A 22,886-nucleotide genomic window follows, 5' to 3' on the forward strand; every position below is an offset into this window, starting at 1 on the left:
GACCCAGCACACCGATGCAATTATAAAGAAGGCACATTAGTGACTGTATTTCCTGAGATTACGGAGATTCGGCATGTCGAAAAGGATTCTCCTAAACTTCTACAGGTGCACGGTAGAGAACATTCAGATTGGTTGCATAGTGGCCTGGTTTGACAACTTGAATGTCCAGGAACGAAAAAGACTACAAAAAGTTGTGACCACTGCCCAGTCCATCACCGGCTTTGACCTCCACACCGTCGAAGGGTTCTATCGTAGTCGCTGCCTCAAAAAGGCAGCCAAAATCATCAAAGACCCACACCATCCTGGCCACACACTCATTTCACCATTGCCATCAGAAGGTATAGGAGCCTGAAAACTGTAACGTCCAGGTTCAGGAACAGCTTCTTCCCTACAGACATCAGGCTAATAAACACAACAACGAATAAGCTTTGAGCTCTGAACTGCAAAATATTATATTATTATTGCACTATATTTGTTATTTATTGAACTTTTTTTTTTTTCCCTTCCCCCTGTTATGTACTATGTTTACATATTCACATATTCTGCTGTGCTGCAGCAAGTAAGAATGTCATTGTCCCATCCAGGACATATGACAATAAAACACTCTTGACTCTTGAACTCAGTGGGTCAGGCACCATCTCTGGATAACATGGATAGGTGATGTTTCAGATTGGGACCCTTATATAACAATTATAACAATTACAGCACGGAAACAGAATCCTCCTTCAGAATTGTAACTACGTTTTTAATTTCCTACGGTCATATTGATGTTCCCAAAATAAAGCATTTTAATTTTACCCTTAATAAGTAAAATATGTTAAATGTTGAGGCATGTTAATATTTAGACAGAAAAAATCCCAGAAGATTCTGGATTAAGTTACCACCAAAGAGCCACGTAATTGGTTAGATTATGAAGGCAAAAATATCTAAACAATGGCTTATTTTCCGCAATTGTGCTCCTCACCTAATTGAAAGCAAAGATTCAACTTTCACTCTTGCATCTTGAGCTTATAGCTGTCAGCTCATCAGTACCGCATGACTGGATGCACCAGACTGCAAATGAGCAACTGAACCAAGGCACAGCTGTCAGTTTGAGTGTTTATGAAGGACACCTTGGAACTACCTGAAGTGCAGGGGAGGCTAGATGCCTGATATTCATCCCATTGTTAGCATCTACTTCTGAAAAGCAGCAGATTATGCAGTGCACAAATTAGGTACCATTATTTGCAATGTTAAAGGCCTGTCGCACTTAAGGGCCTGTCCCACTTGGCGATTTTGCCGGCGTCATATCAGTGTCGCTAAGTGTCGCATCGTACATCGTCACGCGCGTATTTTTCAGTGACATGATACGTCAGTCAATGATGCCGCAGTCGCCGAGAAAATCGCCAAGTGGGACGTGGTCGTGAGGAGTTCCCGCATTCTGGGAACTTGTCGTGGCCTCATTATGGTCGCTGTGAATTTTTCAACATTAGTGGCGACCACCATGGAGAGTCGCGAGAATTCTCGTGCCGTAGGTGGGTCGCCAGGAGGTCCTAGTGGGTTGCCAGGAGGTCGAAGGCTCTTGTAGGTTGTACCCGGTGCTGACCGGTGAATTTCATTGGCTCATTGGGGGAAAAAAACGTAAGCAGTAATTTTCAGAACCAAGGCTAACTGACCGGTAATATTAATGTCCGCCGAGCTTCACAGCCGTGTATCTCTGGCTTCTTAAAAATTGTCTCCACTCCTTCTTCCCCCCCCTCCCTCTTTTAAAGGACTTATATGACCTCTCCCGTATACTGTGCTTTCACAGTCTTAATTACAAATCCAACCTTCCTGTTCATCGCGTTGTGTGTCTATCACATTGGCTTTGCACCGTGTGTTTTTCACTCGGACAGCGCTCCCCATGCTTGCCCTGTCCCCCTGCCCTGTCCCCATAACAGGCTGGTGAAGGAAGTGATGTGTCAGTCGCCGGCAGTCGCCTGAAAAATTGCCTAAGTGGGACAGGCCCATATACAATGTGCTTGCATCTCACAGTGCTCATTGAAATAAAGCCAGGCTTTGAGCCCATTTAGGATACAATGGAGAGGCAAAAAACATTTTAACAACTATACAGGAGTGAACTGAAAGCATTGAAATAAACCAGTGTGGTTATGTGGAAGGCATGGGGGAGAGTGAATGGGCAGATCTGTGGGACATAGGAAATACATTTATGTTTAATCTGAGCCTGAAAAAGCTATTTCTCTTCTAAGCAGCATGAAGCAGCCCCCCAAAGACCACCAAGTAGACTGTACCATGTCTAACACCAATAAGTGAATTCAGGACAGAGCTCATTCTGACCATTTGCATCACAACATTATATTTCATGCCTGCAGTGGTCAGCACATCACAAATAATTAATTGCAAGCAAACTTAGATCTATAATAGTCAGGAGTTTAGGTTGCCATATTTTAGGCTCCAAACAAAAGGTCAGCTGAAGGAATGAGATGAGAAGGTGTAACATATTCAGCCCAACCATTTTGGAGATTGCAGTACAATAAAACAGGAAATCTGCTATCCCCATTGCTTCGAGTTCCATTCCCCACAACGGTGACATGGTAGTGTAGTGGTAGAGCTACTGGCTTACAGCGTCAGAGACCCGCATTCAATCCTGTCTATGGGTGCTGTCTGTACGGAGTTTGTACGTTTTCCCAGACCTGCGTGGGTTTTTGCCGACATCTTCGGTTTCCTCCCACACTACAAAGACATACAGATGTGTAGGTTAATTGGCTTGGTATAATTGTATACATTTTAAAATGGTCCTTAGTGTGTGTAGGGTAGTGCTAATGTCACTGCGGGGATCACTGGTCAGTGTGGACTCAGTGGGCCGAAGGGCCTGTTTCCACGCAGTATCTCTAAACTAGAATCAAGTTAAGTTTATTATCATATGCACAAGTCAAGTGAGGTTTAGGTACAATGAAAATCCTGCATGATGCTGCGTCACAGGTGCATAGACTCAGATAACACACAGAAACATGAATGAATTAAACATAAATTATACAAAACAGTGAAAAGACACAAGAACCATACAAAAGCATGACAGTAGCGCAAAACACAATTACATAAATAAATCCATGTTAGTGCAAAGGATCGTGTGTAGGGGTTTATAACTGAGGTAGTGTCAAAGTTGAGCAGGAGTTTTCAAGAACCTGATGGTTGTGGGAAATTAACTTTCTGAACCTGGTGGTGTGGGCTCCCAGGATGATCTGAATAGAGAAGGACCCGACGGGCTGCTGCAAGGAAGGACCCGACAGGCCGCTACGTGCAGGAGGAAGCTCTGAAGCTGCCCAGCTTGTCCTCGGAGACCAGAGAGTCGAGGAGGAGGTAGCTATAGAATCTTTGGAGGTAGCTGTTGGCGACGATGGAAGCAAGGAGTGGGCTGCTGGGAGTGGGACCGGGGTATTACTTCCAATGCCTTCAAGGTCAGCTGCAGGAGGCACCCCTGGGACACAAAGGTGGTCGGGTGAGGAGTGAAAAATTAGTTTGCGTGCCGAGCCAGTCGTGAATGATGGAGGAGACCCCACGGCAGCCTACGTACATTGAACATGCGGACCGGACTTAGGACCTTTTTAATATTGTAAATGGCATGAAAATATGCCGACTTGTGCATGTGTGAACAATGCAGAAAAAAATTAACTGTGCAGTGTTAAGTGACAATAACGAACCATTGGGACTTCAGGCTTCTCTACTTCCTGCCCAATGGTAGGAGGTATGACCCGATTGATGTGGGTCTTATGATTGATGCTGCCTCACGTGGATGTTTTCATGGTGGAATGATGGTGAGCATGTCAGTGTCATGTCCATTTGTCACAAAACCGTTTTAAACATCTGATCTCATATTGCTAATACGTAAGCAATACGTAATACGCAAGCAATATACCAATAAACAGATGTACAAGCAAGTGAGTGTGCTCCCTCATAGACAATATACATTTTATTCCAATTCAATTTTCATTATTGAAAGTTTAAAATTGAATTTTAACTAAATTTGTCAGAACACAACAAACAATATGATAATTGGTGGAATAACAATCATAATGTTTTGCTTTGTGTAATAAAAGTTAAAATATCTAGACATTTGAAAAGTAAGCTAATCTGTTTCAAATCTTAAACATTTGAAAAGGAAGCCAATCTGTTTCAAACATGCCAATTTGCATATTTCACTGAGTCAGGATGTAAAACATGGAACCAATCTTCTTGCAAAATGCAAATTGGTGTCCTAAAAATAATATTAAGACAGTGCACTTCAGATTTAACCCATCTTCCAAAATCAACTGTGAATGACGAGATAAGCAAGTCTCAGGAAACAGAGCAGCTTGAAGGGAGGTGAGGACTTATGAACAATGGTGCATCCTCCAGGACTATCAAACTTATCTAAAATACAAAGTGCAGGAGTAATTCAGCAGGTCAGGCAGCATCTGTGGATGGAACGGATAGGTGACCATTCTGATCAGGGTCCTGTTACAGGCAGAATGCATCCAGATTAACCCGATCCAAGTAGCTCCCCAGAAAATTTAACACTGCCCTCCATATGACAGTACCCGCTGAAGCAGCAGGCCAGACTGCAATTTAAGTATTGTACCACCATCAATCCGGCATCCTTTCTCGCCAAACCACCGGAGGAACAAACTGAGCCAGGGCACGACTGCCTATTTGTGATTAAAGAAGATTCCTCTGTACGGGAAGATTTGACAGATATTCCCATGACAAACCCCGACTTAACTCTGTATGTAGATGAGAGTGCATCAATTGGATCTCTAGGTGAAAGACTCTCAGGATACATAATTATAGATCAGGATGGCAATAATGTGGCGGCGGCCTTTGAGACACCATTCTCTACCAAACAAGCGGAACTGTTTGCCCTGATAAGAGCCTTCATCTTGGGGAACGACTTGGGAATCAACAGTTTATATTGACTTCAGATTTGCTTTTGGAGTGATCTGTGACTTTGGTCAGTTGGACCAAATAGGGGATTCTTGACTTCAGCAGGAACACAGACATCCCACCAGAAATTGATATCAGACCTGTTACAAGCCCTTATGTTGCCAAACAAATTGCCAATAAGCTAAGGAAGTGTCCCAAGGGCACAGGGTGGTGGTGGTACCTAAAATGATGAGGCAGACTAAAGTCATAGACAAAGACAAGTCTCCCTCGGAAAAACTAGGGTTATCCCGGCAGGCCAAACATGTATGTCAGATGAACTCGCGATGTGAGTTATTGAATATATACACTTTGCAACTCACTGTGGAGCTCAAGCAACTGGTGATACGCTTTTAGATACATGTGGCATCCAAAGTTGCAGACTCTGGCACAAGAGATTAGTAGTCGTTGTCTGACCTGTCAGCAATATAACCCCGGGAAGGGTATAACCTGCAGAAAAGGGAGAACCTCCTTACCCATGAGTCCCTTTGAGACCTTCCAGATGGACTACATTGAGTTGGAAAGATGTCAGTTTTATAAATATGTATTAGTTATTGTAGATATCTTTAGTAAATAGATTGAAGCTTATCCTACTGTGGACAACAAAGCTTCTACGGTTGTTAAAGTACTTATGAAAGAAATTATATCCAGGTATGGAATCCTAACTGGGCTGAGTTCGGATAATGGCCCTCATTTTGTGGGAAAGGTGACCAAAGAATTCTGTGTTCAGATGGGCATCCAACAGTAATTACATTGTGCCTATCAGCCATAGGCTGCTGGACTCGTTGAACGAGCCAATCAAACATTGAAAAATAAACTTGCCAAATTACAGATTGAAACAGGGACCAATTGGCTTTAACTACTCCCTGTGGCGCTATTCCAGATGTGTAGCACCCCAGCAGGGAAGGCTCGGTTGAGTCCAGCAGAGATTGTATATGGCCGTCCACTAAGAACCTGATGGAACCAGAATACTACAACGGCTGTTCACTTTCATCACATGACAATGGAAATGACTAACTATATTTTATCATTAACCAGGGCATTGAAAGATGTACACTCTAACCACCGTCTAAAATTGAACCTGGTACTTATGTAATGATCAAGAATTGGATAAGGAAGAGACTGGACATTTGGTGGGAAGGGCATTACCAGTCCTTCTAACAACCCCTACCGCAGCTAAGGTGGAGGGGAGGGACGCGTGAGTTCACCTTCGCCACTATAACAATGTCAGTATGGTGCCTAAGACATAAAACGCTAACCTTTTCTTTTAAGAAATCCCTTTCTAGGATAAATCACGATGGACCTACCATTGTTGTTCACCTATCTTGGGACATTGATAGCCATCGGGTCTGCGAAAAACAGAGTATGCCGATATAATCTATCACCTATGTGAAGGAGATGCACTGCAATGTGATGGCGATAGCAAGGACGGAGAATCATAATTATGGAGTATTGCCATGTTACCATGCTCCTTGTAAATTTGATTATGCATGTCAAAAGGAGGGAGTAAAAGTACCTGTGCCTATTTAGATGAAGGGATTACAAGTAACATTAGCAGATTTGGAGATGAGAAAGCTGGGTGGCAATGTGAACTGTGAGGAGGATGCTATGAGAATGTAGGGGGACTGGGGATAGGTTGGGTGAATGGGCAGATGCATGGCAGATACAGTATAATGTAGATAAATGTGAGGTTATTCACTTTGGTGGCAAGAACAGGAAGGCAAATTATTATCTGAATGGTGTCAGATTAGGAAAAGGGGAGGAGCAACGAGACCTGGGTGTGCTTGTACATCAGTTACTGAAAGTAAGCATGCAGGTACAGCAGCCAGTAAAGAAAGCTAGTGGATGTTGGCCTTAATTGTGAGAGGATTTGAGTTTAGGAGCAATGAGGTCCTTCTGCAGTTTTACAGGGCCCTAGTGAGACCACACCTGGAGTACTGTGTGCAGTTTTGGAGAGCTGGACTTGTATACTATGGAGTTTGGAAGGATGAGAGGATATCTTATTGAAACATTTCGGATTGTTAAGGGTTTGGACACACTAGAAGCAGGAACGGGGTACTGATTGTGGATGATTAGCTATGATAACATTGAATGGCGGTGCAAATAAAAGAACAGTTGGATAACATGAAGGAAGCAAGTGACTGGGGTAATTGGGGCTTCGGAAGCTGGTCAGACTGGCTAATCAACATGGCTATGTACCTAGCTATTGCAATTATTTGTATTTTTGTAGGATTAGCAGTTGTAAAATGTGTATTGGGGAGAATGCAGGCAGCACTGGAAGGCAAAGGTGCTCCGAGAATGTTATTGGTGAGACGGGATGAAGTATCTGATAAAGCAAAGACTGAGTCTATTGATAAGGTGCAGGAAGACTTTGAATGACTGGGAAGGATAGATATAGGTAGGAACATGGTGAGTTATCATGGAATGATGAAAGGGAGGAATGAGAATATATGGAATTGGGGATACTTTAGGACTAAGGTTTACATATTCTGAGTTAAGTTGGTTCAAGTATTCTGTGCTAAGTTTCAATTTCTTTATTTCGACATCATTTGGTTAAGTTTCATTATCCTTGCTGTGACATAGTTTTTCCTGGAAAACGTGATGTTTATGTGATGTTCAATGCTATTGTAATTGGCTAAAATATATTATGCTGTGCATGATTGTAATTTGGTGGAAAGATTGTCCCCACCTATACAACCATGCAAAACTGTAGTTATTGGTCTAGAATCTCCATCCTTTGTAAATTACCTCCCAGTGTATCAACCATATATATATATGCTAATCCCTTTGTTTGAGCACGTGTATTTTTCCGTGATCCACTCGGAGAGCTTCCCAGGACCGTACAGAGAAACCTAGTCACCATGGTGAAATAAAGGATGATTTAAAGTATTCTAGTCGGTGTTTTCACTGAACGGACTAAGGGATATAAATACCAGAATTATCAATGTTACCCTCAAGTATTAGATTCAAGATTCAAGATAGATTTAATTGTCACATGTGCCAGATGGCACAGTGAAATGAAATTCCCATACAGCCATACAATAAAAATAAAGAACACAACACACTATAGAATTTGACATAAAACATCCCCACACAGCAGAATCAAAGTTTCCCACTGTGTGGGAAGGCACCAAAGTCAGTTAAGAGTGTGTAATTGTCATGTGCCCAGGACCGGAACATTAACCGGTACATTAAATGCAAAACCAAAACAAATAAATGCACAATAAATTGTCAGACATACTATGTAAGCCATAACCCTAACTCTAAAAGTGCAATCCAAACAATACACACCACAACTGTATACAAAGTTCAATGCTGAAGAGGCCTTTTGATTGAAGAGCTAGATGCTAGATAGGAATAAGCTTTTCTTGAAACAAATAATAACAGTTCTCAGGCTTCTATAACTTCTTCCCAATGGCACCATTCAGATGAAAGCGTGGCCAGGGTAGTGTGGGTCTTTAATGACATTAACTGCCTTCTTGAGGAAGTGCTTCATGTAGATCCCTTTGATGTTAGGGAGGTTAATTCCCTTGATAGACGAAGGAATGTCCATCATCTTGTCCAACTTGCCTTTCCTTGTATGTTTCTTTGAGTTTTATTCATGCTTTGTTTTTATTTCAGACTTCTAGGACATGATATATCATTTAAATTTTGGCTATAAATATGAATAGGTGATATCATTGGCAAAACTAATTATGTGCTGTTATCAGTCAAGTGAACCATTCTATCAACAATTAAAGATCAGTCCTGAGCTACTATCTACCACATTGGAGACCCCCAGACTATCTTCAATCGACCTTTCCGAGACTTTATCTTGCACTAAACTTTATTCCTTTTATCATGTATCTGTACACTGGATTGCTCGATTGTAATCAGGTATTGTCTTTCCGCTGACTCGTTAGCACGCAACAAATCTTTTCACTCTACCTCGGTACACATGATAATAAACTAAACTAAATTTATATCAAATGGTAGGAACATCAGAAATCATTTTGATAGCATGTGTATTTTGGATGCTCAGCATATCAATACAATGTGGAACTAAATAACCAGATTTTTCTTTTTGCAGAGGTGTCAGCTTGCGATATCAACAAGTTAATATCACTTGATTCTCATGATCACATAGTTGAGTTCAATGATTTAACTAATGTCTAACCTTAAATTCCTATAGTTAAAAGTGTACCGTTAACAGGAGGAACTTTCCTCTTCCCACTTCTTTCACCAATCCTAATTAAGGAGATCAGCAACCATTTCAGATAATTTGTTGGTTAATTTCTAATGGTTGTTGCTATGATTTCATAAGGGTTTGTTATGAAGAATATTACGCTGCCCCAGGAAGTCCAGGAACAAGTAGATGTCTGAGTGCTTTGTATTAATATCAAGACTTCTGCATGAGCCTGATGCTCACAGCTATGAATGTGTTTTTAAGAATTATTGATAATATTGGGACAAAGAGCAAAGAAAATGAAGAATGGGACAAGGTGCCAGAAGACTGAGGAGTATGTTGGTTCTCAGAAGTTCAGAGACCAATTATCCTACCTAGCTCTCAATAACACTTTCTAGGGCCATTCACGCTGAATGGGCCACCTTCTGGAGCAATGACCATAATCTCATAACCTTTCAAGGCCTACGTTGTTACGGGTAATGATTATGTCTCTACATATTTGTGTTGTGTTCTTTCTAAATTGGAACTCGACGTAGTTTTAACATCTCCCATTTCACATAATCCATTTAAAATCTCCCATTAACCATTTAATCATCAGTTACTAGATTAGTGAAGTCACTAATGCTCAATATTTCCAACAAGTTGAGCACATTTCAGAAAACAACACAGACAGAATAGGTTGTGCAGGAAGGAACCACAGATGCTGGTTTATACCAAGGATAGACACAAAATGCTGGAGAACTTAGCAGGTCAGCCAACATCTCTGGAGAAAAGGAATTGGTGACATTTCGGGTTGTGGCAGGGCCTCTGAGAGGAATTTTATCAGTGGATACAAAGTTATTATTGGGCCCCCTTCCCTTCTCTAGTCATCCTGTTTTTATCCACTACGGTTTTATGCCTTGAGCTGTAGCCTGTAAGGCCCAAAAGGCTATGGAAGATGAGAGAGGGGTGGAATAGAGCGCTCTGTTAATTTTCTGCATTTGAGGTCTTATGCTCCTATACTCTCCATGATAAATATAAATAAATACTAAATAAAATAAAAGGTTCAGAGAGAAGAAAGCACATTTGTTTTGAACGTCTTTGTTTTTATGCTACAATACAGATAAGGAGAAAGAATTCCCATCGAAACATCCTTTTATATTTCAATGCAGATCAGATCATCACAAGACATAATTATTAGTAAAATGTAAAAAAAGGTAGATAGGCTTTGTATTTACTTTAAATAAAGAGCTTTCCTGGCCTCTTTTGTGAAAATTTTCAAATCACAGCATGAACATTTATTGTTCTGGCAATTCAATACTTAGCCTGGCCAAATCCACAAGACGTTCCTAGTACATTGTACAGCTTACATCATTCTTAATCAGCTTGAGTTTGCTAAATGACCTCGCTGCAGAAGCTACTGTTGCTGGAATTGTTAATAGTATTCTTAAGCTACAAACATTTGGAAACAGGTCACCAAGTCTGTACTTTGTTAACACGTTCAACAGATCTAATGGCTTTAACTGTGCATTTAGAGATTTCAACCTCCCATGAACTCACACACTCATTCACCCACCCACTCACCCACACACTCACACCCACTCACTCTCACACAAACCCACCCACTCACTCACTCATTCATTCACCCACTCACACACACACTCACACCCACTCACAACCACTCACACACCCACACCCACCCACTCACACACACCCACGCACACAGCCACTGTCACCGACCTTCACTGTCTTCAGAAATCCACCCACACCCACCCACTCACACACACCCACGCACACTTACCCACACACACCCACTCACACAGACCCACACACACCAACACCCACACCCGCCCACTAACACACACCCACACTCACCCACTCACACACACCCTGCCACACATACCCACACCCACCCACAGCCATTCACACACCCATGCACACACACCCACCCACATCTACTCACACACACCCACTCACCCACCTACTCCAGACCGGTCTGACCACCGACACTCCTCAACTCCACTGCCCGCAGACACGGAGCTCCACCGCTGGACCGCGGCGTCGCCTGCCTGACCACCACCATGATGCCGAGATGACCACCACGAGGAGCAGCAACAACATCCACCCCTCTCCGTCCCTCACCGCCTTCCCGGCGAAACCCAGGCCCGGACCACCGAAACTGCCGCCCGCGGCTGCCGACTCTCACCACCTCCCCGGGTGGGGCCAGCACTGTTGTCGACTATCACCACCTCCCCGGGCGGAGTCACCGCAGCCACTGTCACCGACCATCACTGTCTTCAGAAAGCCACCATGCTGCTGCCCATATCTCTACTCCAGCCCCCCCATGGGCTTCCACCAGCGACTCCGCCGACCCTCGCCTCCCCACCGGCCACCAGCGGGCCAGAGCCGTCACCAGCACGTGGTCTGACTCTTCTGTGTCCTAGTGCTCTCCCCCCACCTCACCCCTCTACAGGGAAAACCCATCAGTAGTGATGGGTATTTCCATTCGCCCTCTTTTAATCAAGTTACCCTGACCACACACCTGCTAGTTAAAATTCCCCGCTTTATTATGGATCATAATTTCTACGAATTACGATATATAAAACTACGTAGGTTCACACAAAATGTGAATGCTAGTGTTCACAAAATATATGCAAAGATTTTCTGAGATTTCAGGAAATTCCTGGCCCCTCCCTCCTCCTTTGGCTCCCGGGCCCCCTTTTGGACCCTGGGCCCGGGTACGATGTAATCCCTGCACCCCCCTCTCATAGGCCCTGAGTTGTGGCATTGTAAGTTTAGGATAGTTCCCTGTGAGGCAGGGTACATTTGATTCAATGCATGCCACTCTGTGATAAGGTTGGATTTGTCATTACAATAACAAAGAGGAAGAAGTTGGAACTTTATTGCTTTCCATCACAGTGAGGAATGTGGAATCCACTGTGGTGGATGTTTATGGTAACCTTTATGTGGTTGTGTGTTTTGTTGCTTTTTCACTTAGTAGGGCTGTATAGTCTCAAATTTCACTGTACCTTAACTGGTACATGTGACAATAAACTGACCTTGAAACCTTGAAGTGCAGTGACAGCATCCTTAAAGCCCTGTCCCACTGTATGAGTTCATTCAAAGAGTTCTCCCGAGTTTGCCCTGATTCGAACTCGGAGATTTACGGTAATGGCCTGCTCGTCGGTACTCGGGGCTCTCGTGGACATTTTTCAACATGTTGAAAAATCTTCACGAGTCTTCCCGAGCTTACCTGCCGTTAGCGAGTCTTCCCAAGTACCTGCCGTTAGCGTTACGAGCCGCTAAGAGACGTCCACGAGCTCTGACGTACTCGCTACGTTCATTCTCCGTGCTTACTCGAGAACCGCTCTCTGAAACCTTGGTCAGATATGGCCATCTGCCAGGAACTTTTTTCTCAATTTTCCTTGCTTTGTATAAGCTCTGTGCATTTATTCCGTCATGCTGCACTCCACGAAGGATGCAGGCCAATTAACCCGATGTCTGTGCAGAAACCTGCTATCAAGATAAAGTCCTTCAACACCTGGAAGACTTGGCAATCATTGTAGACTTTTGCAACTTTAAAAAAACTCTAAGAGCACCATACTTTTGTAAAACCATAGCAACAGCAATAGTAATTAATCAATAACCAGTCTCAAGTATTCAGTGACCACTTTTGAAGGCAGGGAAGGCAAGCAGTGTTTTTAGTGTTTTGAATCCTTTCTTAGCTGTGTCAACTCAGAAGAAAGTGTTTGTTTGATCATTGCAGCTAATTTGGCAGCACTAGTGACAAATCAATATTGATTGCCAATTGATGACATAATCTGCCAATTCTGCATACTTCCAGCTCTCATTAAGGCAAACAAACCTGTGCCCTTAACAATAAAATGCTGGTGCGACAACAAATGTGTTTGCATGCATAGGTTTCAATATAAGAACGAGCAATGTTCAAGAAAAATGGTGAAACGGTGACATTTTACAATCACCAGTTACATGTTATTCAGCCTTTCCTATGCCATTTATCATTTATTTTATTTTAAAAAGCGTCTTATTCCCTTTTAAATGATGTTGTTCATGATTTAACAAACATAGTCATAGAGTGATACAGTGTGAAAACAGGTCCTTTGGCCCAACTTGCCCAATCTGGCCAACATGTCCCAGCTACATTAGTCCCACATGCTGCGCTTGGTCCATATCCCTCCAAACCTGCACTATCCATGTTCCTGTCTAACTGTTTCTTAAACGTTGGGATAGACCCAGCCTCAACTACCTCATATGGCAGCTTGTTCCACACACCCACCACCCATTGTGTGAAAAAGTTACCCCTCAGATTCCTATTAAATATTTTCCCCTTCACCTTGAACCAATGTCCTCTGGGATAGTGGTAAAGGAATCCATATTCTACCACCTGTCTGTATGAAAATAATCTTCCAACTTTTCATTCTATGAATCTATAGTTTAAATGTTGTGTCTCAATAGACAATAAGTGCAGATGTAGGCCATTCGGCCCTTCGAGCCAGCACTGCCATTCACTGTGATCATGACTGATCATCCACAATTAGTATGCCGTTCCTGCCTTCTACCCATAACCCTTGACTCCTCTATCCTTAAGAGCTCTATCCAACTCTCTCTTGAACGCATCCAGAGAAACTGCCTCCATTGGCTTCTGAGGCAGAGAACTCCACAGATTCCTTTTCACTTTTCAGAGTCAATTCCTTTTGACTGTGCCTGAACCCCTCTGTCGGTGGAGCAACAACTTCCTGACAGACAGGAAGCAGCATGCGAGGCTGAGAAAGCACATCTTGGACCCTCAGACCCTCAGCATAGGAACACCGCAAGGTTGCATACTCTTCCTCTCCTCTCCTCTCTGTACACCAATGACTGCATCGCCACTGACTCTTCTGTAAAGCTTTTCAAGTTTGCTGACGACACAACCCTGATGAGGAGGAATCTGCCTACAGACAGGAAGTGACATAGCTGGCGTCCTGGTGCCATCACAACAACCTGGAGCTCAATTCTCTTCGGACAGTGGAATAGATTGTAGACTTTAGGAGAGCTCCCCCTCCCCTCACTGCACTCGCCATCAACAACACCACAGTCACATCTGTGGAGTCTTTTAAGTTCCTGGGAACCATCATCTCCAAGGACCTTAAATGGGGGGGGCACCATCGACTCCAGTCAAAAAGGCACAACAGAGAATGTACTTCCTGCGGCAGCTGAGGAAACACAATCTGCCACAGGCAATGATGGTCCAATTCTATACGGGCATCGTAGAGTCTGTCCTCACTTTCTCCATCATGGTCTGGTTTGGCTCAGCCACCAAGCACGATATCCGGAGGCTGCAGCGAATCGTCCGATCAGCTGAGAAGGTTATTGGCTGCAACCTTCCCTCCATTGATGAACTGTACATTGCAAGGGCCATGGAGGGAGCGGGTAAGATCATCTGGCCCCTCTCACCCTGGCCACAAACTCTTTGAATCACTTCCCTCTGGAAGGCGACTCCGGACCGTCAAAGCTGCCACAGCCAGACATAAAAACATTTATTTTCCACACGTAGTAGCTCTACTCAATAACAAAAAAATCTGTAGCCTCCTTTTGTTGTGGTATTTTATTTAATTCACATGTTTAATCGGTAAGGTTTTATTATTAACTAGACCAAGTGGGACCCGTTGGGTCCCATCCCCTCAACAAGCGGTTTTGGTGGGGGGGACGGCCTGTGACATCACACATACTAACCATCCCACACACACTAACCAACTCCCCCCTTGATATTATATTAACATTATAATTAATATTAATTAATATTTAATTAAGAGAGAGACAGAAGGAACTACTGATGCTGGTTTACCAAAAAAGACACACGGTGTTGTAATTCAGTGGGTCAGCCAGCCTCTCTGGAAGAATCAGAATCAGAATCAGAATCACACTTTATTCGCCAAGTATATTTTGCCACATACGAGGAATTTCATGGGCCAGGTCAGTCATACAATTAAAAGCAACAGGTCACTCAAAAACACATTTTAACATGAACATCCACCACAGTGCCTGCTACACATTCCTCACTGTGATGAAAGGCGAAATAAAGTTCAAGTCTCTGCCATGGATAAGTGACATTTTGGATCAAGACCCTTCTTCAGATTTATTTAGTTAGTTAGATTTAAAACCCACAGATGCCTGAGAGGGATTTGAACACCTCTCTCTGATTCCCTGCACGTTCAAGCACATAATTTACTGATCAGGAACATTGACCTGTGGGGTAAATCTGACAATTCCAATTTGGAAAATATCCAATGTTGAAATGTTGCAGTAAGCTAGTGGCTTTGGCACAAAGTGACCATGGGGCACTTGGAATCATCAGCATCAAAGATGGATGGTGCTGCAAGGTTTGCAGAATAAGAGATCAGTTCCCCATCTGCTTGCTTCCATTCACATTCTGGAACCTGGTCTATGGTTCTCTTCAAACTGATTTTCCGTTGTTTTTTATAATCATGATACAAATCCAAATTGAAGTCTGCAGACTGTTCATCTAAATATATTAAACCTGTGAACTAATATAAACCTGTTGTCTAACAACAGTCACGTTCTGGGACCTTTTCAAATGTAGTGTTGATGTCAAATGTATTATAATGGAGCAGGTCAATGAATTAACTCCCTTTCCCATTCCAAAATTGACCTTTTAGAGAGGGAGAGGGTGAGGGGGGTAGTGAGGGAGGGTAGAGGGAGGGGGATAGAGAGGAAGCGGGGCAGTGAGGGAAGGGGTGAGTGGGGAAGTGGGGGAGGGGGTAGAGAGGGAGGTGCGGGGGGTATAAAGGGAGGGGGAGAGGGAGGTGAGGGGGACAGAGAGGGAGAGTAGTGGTAGGGGGAGGGGGTAGAGAGGGAGCGGGCAGAGAGGGAGGGGGTTAGAGAGAGGGAGGGGGTTAGAGAGAGGGAGATACAGTCTGGGAGGGGGGTAGAGTGGGGGAAAGGGAGGGGAGAGGTAGGGGGTAGAGAGTGGGGAGGGAGGGTAGAGAGGCTGTGGGTAGAGGGGGATGGAGGGTAGAGAAGGAGGGGGCGTGATTGGGAGTGTAGGCATTTGAACAACTCTCCCTACCCCCTCATCTCCCTCAATTTCCCCCTTCTTCCCTCCTCAACTCCCCAGGATTTATTTCCCCTCCTCCACTCCCCCAATCCCTCCCTCGCCTCTTTGAGTGGAGCCGATGGAGCTGGGCATAACGAGTCTGAGCAGAGCAGGGCCAAACGGGTCCCAACGATGCCGAGCGGAGCCAAGCGGGTTGGAGTGCTGGAGTTCCCCTCGTAGGGGGGTAGAGGGGGATGGGGTAAAGAGGGAGAGGGAGGGGATGGGGGTAGAGATGGAGAGGGGCAGAGATGGTGGTTAGAGAGAGGGAGGTAGAGTCGGGAGGGAGGGTAGAGATGGAGAGGGCGAGGGATCCCAGCAAGGCCAAGCTGGTTGGAGTATCCCCCGCGCCCGGAGTGTGCGAGTGGATTGTGACGTCAATCCGAAATTTTCTTCAAAATGGGTGAGATTGAAACTGTTTTCAAAAGATTGGCAATTTGGGAAATATATGTTGAAATGCGACGGGAATATATTTATCGCGTCCGCGGAAAAAATGTCAGCAGCATGTGTTAAAATGGGAAGGCTGTGGCCTAGCGTTTGGAAGAAGATAGGAATGAATGAGATTGACAAAAAGCTGACACAATCTTGGCCCACACAGACACAAGAACAAAGGGAAGAGTTTTAGTATAATATAGATAGATGTTTAATATTTTATGTGTCATTCCTAACTGTCACTGTAAGTCATGTTGTCACGTGCGGGCGGAGCTCCAAGGCAAATTTCTTGCATGTGAATACTTGGTCAATAAACTGATTTACAAACCCAGGAAATAAATCTTTAACAGACTGCAAGGCATTTGTTAACTTGGAAACAGCAAGTTAACTTGGAAACAGCAAATTTTAATTTCCATACTAGGCTAAGTGGGACCCAGTCACACGGGAGGCCTGGTCCCCCAACGCAATGTTCCACCACTCACCCTTAGCCCCTAATTGCGCAGGTGCGGCTCATTTCCCCTCATTCCCAAGCACTCCCTCTCCCTCCTCTTCATGTGTGGGAGGGGGGAGGAAAGTGGGATGTGTGACGGGGAGGTGTGGGGTGAGAGGGGAGGAGGGGTGTGTGTGGATGAGGATGTATAGAAGAGGGGGGAGAGGGTGGTGTGGGGAAGGGTGTGTGTGTGTGTGTGGGGGGGATTGGGGTTGAGGGGTGTGCAGGCGGAGGGTTTGTGGGAGGGAAGGGTTGTGGGGACGGCAGGGGATGTGGGGGCGGGGGGTTGTGAGGGTGGGGGGGTTGAGGGGGCAGGGGGGTTGTGGGGGCAGGGGGGTTGTAGTGTGGGTGTGGGTGTTTGTGGTGGCGGGGTGCTGTGGGCTGCGGGGTGTGTGGACGGTGGGGTGTGTGGACGGTGGGGTGTGTGGGCGGGGCAGGTGGGTGTGTTGGGGGGTATTTGGGGGAGGTGTGGGTGGGTGGGTGTGTGTGTGGAGGGCTGTGTGTGGGGGAGGATGTGTGGGGGAGGATGTGTGGGTGGGAGGGTTATGTGTGTGGGTGGGGGGTGTGTGTGTGGGGGGGTTGTGGGGCAAGAGGTGTGCGGGCGGAGGGGTTGGGGGAGAAGTTGCGGGGGAGGTTGTGGGGGGGTATTTTGTGGGGATGGGGTTTTGGGGGCAGGGGTTGTAGGGCGGGTGTGAGTGTTTGTGGTGGCGGGGGTGTGTGTGGGATGCGGGGTGTGTGGGTGGGGTATGGCAGGGGGGGGTGTGGATGGCAGGGTGTGTGGGCTGGTGTGCGGGAGGGCGGTTGTGTGGGGGGGTGTGTGTGGGGTTGTGTGTGTGTGGGGGGGGTGTGGGGGATGGTGTGTGGGATGGGGGTGTGTGGGGGAGGGTGTGTGTATGGGAGAGGGGTGTGTGTGGGCTGGGTGTGTATGTGGGGGGGTTGTGGGGGAAGGGGTGTGCGGGCGGAGGGGTTGTTGGGGGAGAGGTTGTGGAGCGGAGGGGTTGTGGGGGTGGGTGTTATGGGGGGGTGTTATGGGGGCGGGGGTTGTTGCGGAGGGGGTTTGTGGGGGATGTTTTGTGGGGGTTGGGTTGTGGGGGCGGGGGGGTTGTGGGGGGGGTTGTTGTGGGTGGGTTGTTGTGTGGGCGGAGGAAAGATGTGGGGGCGGGGGGTTGTGGGGGTGGGTTGGGTTGTTGGGGAGGGGGGTGTGGGGGAGGGGGGTTGTGGGATAGGTTGGAGTTGTGGGGGAGGGGGGTTTGTGTGGGGAGAGGGGTTGTGGGTGGATGTAGGGGTGGGGGTGTGTGGGGGCAGGGGGTGTGGGTGGCAGGGTGTGCGTGGTGGGGGCAAGTATGTGGGGGGGTGGGTGTGTGTGGTGGGGTGGGTGTGTGTGGGGGGGTTGGGGGGTGTGGGCGGCGGGGTGCATGTGGAGGTTTTTGTGTGGGTGGGGTGAGTTTGTGTGGGCGGGGGCACTTGTGGGGCGGAGGGGTGTGTGGGCGGGGGGGCAGTTGTGGGGGAAGAGGGCTCGGAGAAAAGCCGGGGGAAGAGCCATGGGGGAGAGGGGGGCATCACCAGGGAGGGGAGATGCCAGCGAGGGGGACCAGAGGGGTAATGGCTGGAATTGGCGGTGCGATGGGGCTCACAGTGGGTGCTGGTCGCTCTCCACCAGGATCAGAGTCTCCGTTTTCCATTTGGCGACATCTCCGACTCTGGGCTGGGCTGGGCTGGGTCGGGTCTCCGACGCTGGGCTGCTGCATGGGGCTGGACAGCCGCTTGGAGCGGGGTTGGGCTGGGTTGCTTCGGGACCCTCCGAAAGTCCGGTTGGAATCCTCCACTGGCCATCCTCAGCTCCTGTAAAGACGCGATGGCGCAGGAAAGGGCGGACCGTCCCTGGGAGTGACAGTGGAAGAAACTAATCCGCACGGCGTTGGAAGGCAGGAGAAGAGATCTATCTGCGCATGTGCGTTTTTTAAGATTTTTAAACCTCACTAACTTTTTGTAAGAATAGTTTTGATTTAAATCTAAATAGTAATTTTGATTTAAACATGATTTTCATGCGTTTCCATAGCATTTTGAAAATTACTATTGAATGTAATGTGAGAATTTGGAAGTAAATGAGGTGGTTAATCCACCTCATGGAAAGATGGGTCTTTATCGTGCCCACTGCCTTGGACTGGATGGAAAACCCACAATTAAGGTGATAATCATACTTCTGGTTACCTGGGTGATCTCTATCAGTGGATTTCATCAATTACAGAAGGAGCAAAGTCCTTTAAAGAAAAAAGTTGTTGATGGAATTCTTTAGAGACACAAGAGACTGGAGAAGCTGGAACCTTGAATAAAAAACAAACTGCTGGTGGACGTAATGGACTGAAGAAGGATCCTGACCCAAAATGTCACCTGTCCATTCCATCCACAGATGCACTATGTGTTTTGCGATGGAATTGTTTAGTTGCCTGGAGGCTGAAAAAATAGGTATCCAACAGTGATAGTCACTTTTCTGTGTAACAGGGTAGGATTCTAGCTAGTAGATTCCCATTGATTTCATTTTTGCAAATGTATCTTGATCAACCAAATATTAGCCTGATGTCAAGGTGGTTACTTTCATTCCATTTCATGAATTAAATTCTTCTGTCACATTTAAATTAATACTGTAATTTGTTTGCCAAATGGTTTTGCTGAAAACCAAACTGAACACCAATGAGCAGATCCATGTTGAGGTGTAGGTCATAAGGGATAAGAATAGAATTAGGAAATTTGGCCCATCAAGTCTACTGCACCCTTCAATCATGGCTGATCTATCTCTCCCCTGGCTTTGCCCCTTAACCTCGGACACCTGTACTAATCAAGAATCTATCTATCTCTGCCTTAAAAATATCCACTGACTTGGCCTCCACAGCCTTCTGTGGCAAATAATTCTATAGATTCACCACTTGTAGCTTGATGAATCTGTTGAAACCACCTTTTACATTTGACTGTAGATTCATGAGATGGTATTAGCAAGACGGAGTGGTCCTGTTTCTTTTGTAGCCTTGATATATGTGTGTGACTTTGGATAGTTGCAGGTTTTGTACTTCTGGTGGACCAGCACCATTGAAACCATTGCTATTATGGATATACTGTTTCTTAGCATCACAGCAAGAATATTGTTGAGGCCCATAGCACTTTCAGCATCCAATGCACTTATCTATTCATTCATACCCAGTAGAAGCTGAGGCGGCGGCGACCCGACTTCGGAGGTTCGGCCGCGGGCCAGTGGACGACATCGTCGGGAGCTCGCAGGTCACAGGTTGGTGACCTGTTTTTCCGGAGCTCCCGCAACAACAGCTTCGTCCGCTGGACTGGAGGGTGGCTGCTTCGGCAGCTTTGACCACCCCGGGCCGCGGAGTTTGAACCGGCCCGTTTGCGGAGCACGGTTGAGCCGCGAGACTTACTTACCATCACCCGGTGGGGTCACAACATCGGAGGCCTGGATCGCCTCAGCGCAGAGGGAGAGCAAGGAGGGAAGAGACAAAGACTTTAAGACTTTTGCCTTCCATCACAGTGAGGAGGTGTCTGGTGAACTCACTGTGGTGGATGTTAAATTTGTGTTTATTGTGTGTTTTGATGTTTTATTATATGTATGACTGCAAGGCAACAACATTTTGTTAATGACAATAAAGGATACTTTGACTTTGAGTAAGTCAACTTGGCTAAAAGAAAGTTGGGGCCTAATGAAGATGTCAAAATACTTCATCGCCTGAAGATGCTGTACATACAGCAGCCTTTATTGTACACGCTTGATGAATTCATATTTCCATGAAGCCTCTTTCTTTTTCCCATTGCCTGTTTGATTGTACTCCACCACTCGTAATCGGATGTGGAAAGACTGTAGAGATTTATTCTAAGCAACTGACGTAGGATCGCTTAGCTCTCTCTGAAGCATGATACTTCTGTTCTTGATCATAAATATAATCCCAGGTTGTAGTTTATGGATCAGCACTTCATTTTTAATCATGTGTGAAGTTATTGACATGCTATATTACACTTCTCACTGACACAGGATTGTTCCTTGCTTGAAGGCCATCATAGAATGAGATTAAACACAAAATGCAGGAGATAAGGGCCTGTCCCACTAACACGACTTTTCAGCGACTGCCTTCGACCTTCAAGCTCGAGGGCACTCGCCTGAAAAACCTCGACCGTCAACGATGAAACCGTGAGCCGGATCGGCCGTCTGCGCACACACACACACACACACGGTGGAGAAGGAGTGGAGACACTTTTAGGAAGCCAGACAACTTTTAATAAAGTTTAGCGGGCATTTAACATTACCCGGCGGTTTACTTACCTTTTTTTTCTCAACGAGCTTTACCTTCGACTAACCTCGATTACCTTTGATTGCCTTCGATTACCTACGAATAACACGCCGACCTACTACTACCTACCTCAGCTAAACCTACGAGTAAAAAAATATTGATTTTTTCCATGGCGACCTTTTTAAACTCGCGGGCATATTTAAGCATGTTGAAAAATACGCCGCGACCTAGCTGAGGCCTCGAGTACGTGGGGACTACTCTCGAGCATGAAGGAGAGTTACAAAGACCTCCTATGACCTCGCGTCGACCAAGCTGCGAATATGAGTCGAGGGCAACCTCTTCTAAACTCGCCAATTAGGTCACCGCAGTGGGACAGGGTCTCCTCATCGGGGCGATCAAGCCCCTGCATCTGGGGGGAATCGCAGCTCCCCCGCGCCGCGTGATCTACCTCGGGTTGGGGCACGGTTTTGAGCTGCCAGACTTGTTTGGAGCCTGTTCTCCTTCCCATGGTGATAGTGCCATATAAATGGAGTCCTAAGAAGATGGAACATTCATTCTCCTAGGTCACTGTTGTTAATACAAATGTGGACAGACATAGGTGCTGCAGATAGATCGATGAGGATGAAGTCAAATAGGTTCCTCTCTTGCATTATTTCTCTTACCGGATTTGGTAACTATATCCTTCAGGACCTGGTCAGTTCCTTCATCTCTCTCAGACCAGATCTTTGGACAAACTAATATAGAATGTGGGTTATTTGGTTTGCTAAATTGGGAGGAAGCTTGCCATAGATAGACACATATCACACTAATTTAATTAACACGCATTCCCTCAATAGTGCTGAAGGATTATGAATGGACAGACCATCTGTTCTTGGGATTCTAATAACTGCTAATACTAAAGCTATTCATTAGTCTAGTGGAGCACTGCTCTCAAAAAAGGGATTAATTGTTTTCTTACTATTTAAATGCTGCAGAAGAGAATTGAATGCGAAATTGGCTTATGAACACTTGAATTCAGATGAAGGAATGTTGTGTATTTTTTATTCGTCTCCACAACGGAGATATAAAAATTATAGATAATCTGTAAACTCAAATACCATGTAGGATAAGACCCGTTATTATTGACAGTAGATAATCCTTCGTTATCACTTCAATAATAAACAGGTTATGGACATAGATGAACCTCTTGCAAGAAATAGAAAATACAGACAGCTATTTACAAATGAAAATTAATGTCCATGTGCAAGATAAATAAATATATTCTCATCAATCGAAAGAAGATTATATCTGGAGTCCAGATTTCCAACTTCCTTCAATGCAGAGAAGCTTTTTCACTGAGTTCAGAGCTCAGCACTATGCAGAAGGTTGCCAAGCAACAGGAATCATCCAAATTGGAAACGAGCAGAAAAATGAAGAGCTGCGACTACTTAAGGTAAATGTTTTGCAAGACCTTGATGTGCGATGTTGCCTGCTAGTAAGAACTAA

This window comes from Amblyraja radiata, chromosome 4 (assembly GCF_010909765.2).
Source record: "Amblyraja radiata isolate CabotCenter1 chromosome 4, sAmbRad1.1.pri, whole genome shotgun sequence".
NCBI classification, from domain to species: domain Eukaryota; kingdom Metazoa; phylum Chordata; class Chondrichthyes; order Rajiformes; family Rajidae; genus Amblyraja; species Amblyraja radiata.